The 2,378-nt window shown below is 51.2% G+C and overlaps 1 long non-coding RNA gene across 1 annotated transcript; it reads left to right on the forward strand.

Moving 5' to 3' along the window:
- The first annotated feature begins 448 nt into the window (after window positions 1–448).
- LOC114485743 (uncharacterized) lies at window positions 449–2,155 on the forward strand. Its single transcript, XR_003679070.1, has 3 exons — window positions 449–570; window positions 1,207–1,374; window positions 1,944–2,155. It is a non-coding gene; the product is annotated as an uncharacterized lncRNA (long non-coding RNA).
- The last annotated feature ends 223 nt before the right edge of the window (window positions 2,156–2,378 follow it).

Here is a 2,378-nt window from a genome sequence, read left to right on the forward strand (position 1 = left end):
TCAAAGAAGGCTTGTCGCGGAGAATGTAGAGTTCTACGTTGGTGCTTGCAGCGTGAGGCTTGCCAGATCTGCCACATTACCGTGAAGCCGTCAAAACAAATGCAGCTGTCTTTTCTCGATGCCGAAGTGGGCGCTCGTTTCAAGACAATGGTTGGCGTATTTCCCGCAAAGTTAGAAAGCTGTGCACAAGCAGAGGTGCTAGTTCATCGACTGTTTATGCGCGCCGTTCGGCGTCTGTGTCTGGGGAAGTAGAGTGCTAGACAAGCACACCTAATAGAGATTCTGTGAGGCGGGCCCTCGCAGGTTAAAAGATCCATGCGTAGACCACCGATACGATAACATTTATACAAGTAGGTAGTACGTCGCTGTATTGTGGTTTTTTCGTCCAATAGATCTACTGCAAGCCGGTGCCTAGACAGGGAATTTCTTTGTTAAAACAAGGCTTATTCTTATTAGTGCGTAGCGCTTTGGTGCACTCTTCTCTACCAAACGTCCCTGCGGTGTGGACTTCGCCGACAGGAGCTATAACAGAACCGACGTACGTCGCACCAGTCGACCCTCCTGTAGACCGTGAGCTGCTTTCCTATCGCCTGTCGCACATCTGCGAAGCAGTAAACTAGGCCAACTGAGCTGCACAGACCTTCAAGCAGCAGGTGTGAAATAGCCTGAATTCCTAGAGGGCAGTAGATTGCGCTATTTAACACAAACCGGCGAGACCGAGACTTCGCTTCTGTGGTCACAGACTGGATTTCAGGTGTTCGCAGCGTTTGGTTGAAGGTATTGCATCGCCTGTCGCACATCTGCGAAGCAGTAAACTAGGCCAACTGAGCTGCACAGACCTTCAAGCAGCAGGTGTGAAATAGCCTGAATTCCTAGAGGGCAGTAGATTGCGCTATTTAACACAAACCGGCGAGACCGAGACTTCGCTTCTGTGGTCACAGACTGGATTTCAGGTGTTCGCAGCGTTTGGTTGAAGATATTGCTGATCAGAGTGTACTCAGGACAGTTCTCGCTGAACAAAGGAAGACAATAGAGCAACTACCGCATACAGGACTTTCTATTACTCAACTAGGCGTGCATGGAGTTGCGACCGGAGAGCGTTGCCTTCACATGCGTCACGTATTGTGTGAGAGAACCGGTAGACGGGCCCTTGGCAGCTGATGGAAAAGTGCTTCTTGGTGTATCGCGTGTGTTTCTCTTTCGCAGCACTTGCAAACTGCATGATAGTGGATATGGAAGCAATGGAAGATCAGTCCGAGCGCGGCTGGGATATGTCAGCCCACTCGTGCAACTGTCCGAAAGGGCTGTCTGCTTGTCCAGTCCCGCAGGTGATGTATGACTGGAGTTCGTGGGTACGGAGTCTTTTCCAGGGGGGTAAGGTTGAGCGAAACCATTCAGAGCTAGTAGAAAAGAGCAACGCTTACGTCCGGCAAGCACTGTAGCAGTGCAGCGTCTTGAACCGCTCAATACCACCGTGCTTTGTCGCTGCGTCGTGGACGTGCAAAACTAGCCACCTAAGATCGACTTGTTTTGTAGCTCGATCTTCATGTGGACGGCCTATTTATACTGTAGCGTGTTTCACCAGGCTCATGGCAGAGACTGATGCACATCGGGGCAGCCACTCACGCAGGTACATACATCACTAGTGAAGTGTATGTGTATATATCCCCTAGCGGCCACCGCCACAACGAAGTTGGTCCGGGCGTTCTATACTGGCCATTACGTGTCGACCGGTTGATAAATGTCAACTACTGCATGGAATGTGAGCGCTGAGCAGCAGATGCCGACGTTATTCTGGACGATGTCCGTCGGAGCGCCTACGCTAAATAAAGCCTTTCTTGCGGGAGTCTGTTATCCGCTACCAACTGAGACGATGCTTTCCTGTCGGTAGTGCAATGCGACTACATACCTTGATTGCCGCGGTCCACTCCGTCTGTGCACAGGGAAACTCTGCCCCACTCAAACCACGGTGTTAAAACCAGTGGCGACCCATTTCAGGATCCCCAAGACTTCGCTCTGCGATTCCCCTGTTAACACACAAAACAACGTCGAATGGGAGCAGCTGCCTCTACCACCGTACTCAGCAGAAGACGTCGTTTTAGCAGATGAAACGGTCCGCAGCGGGGCCTACCAGTGCAGACACGATATTCGCTACGTCTTCTGTCAAGGCAAGCTTGTGCGGAGAATGTGGCATCTTTCTTTCTGCAAGGTGTTGGCTCGTTCACCGAGGGAAAGCAGAGCTTTGCAGCATATAAGCCACACTGACGTCGGACACGAGCAACAACGCCGCCTAGAGGAACGACAGTTGTATGCAGACAATGCCTGTTAAATATAGCAAGGTTTGTGCATAGGCGAAGCTTGCTATTTGCGCTCTACCT

The sequence above is a fragment of the Physeter macrocephalus genome, unplaced genomic scaffold, assembly GCF_002837175.3.
Source record: "Physeter macrocephalus isolate SW-GA unplaced genomic scaffold, ASM283717v5 random_2926, whole genome shotgun sequence".
In the NCBI taxonomy this organism is placed as follows: Eukaryota; Metazoa; Chordata; class Mammalia; order Artiodactyla; family Physeteridae; genus Physeter; species Physeter macrocephalus.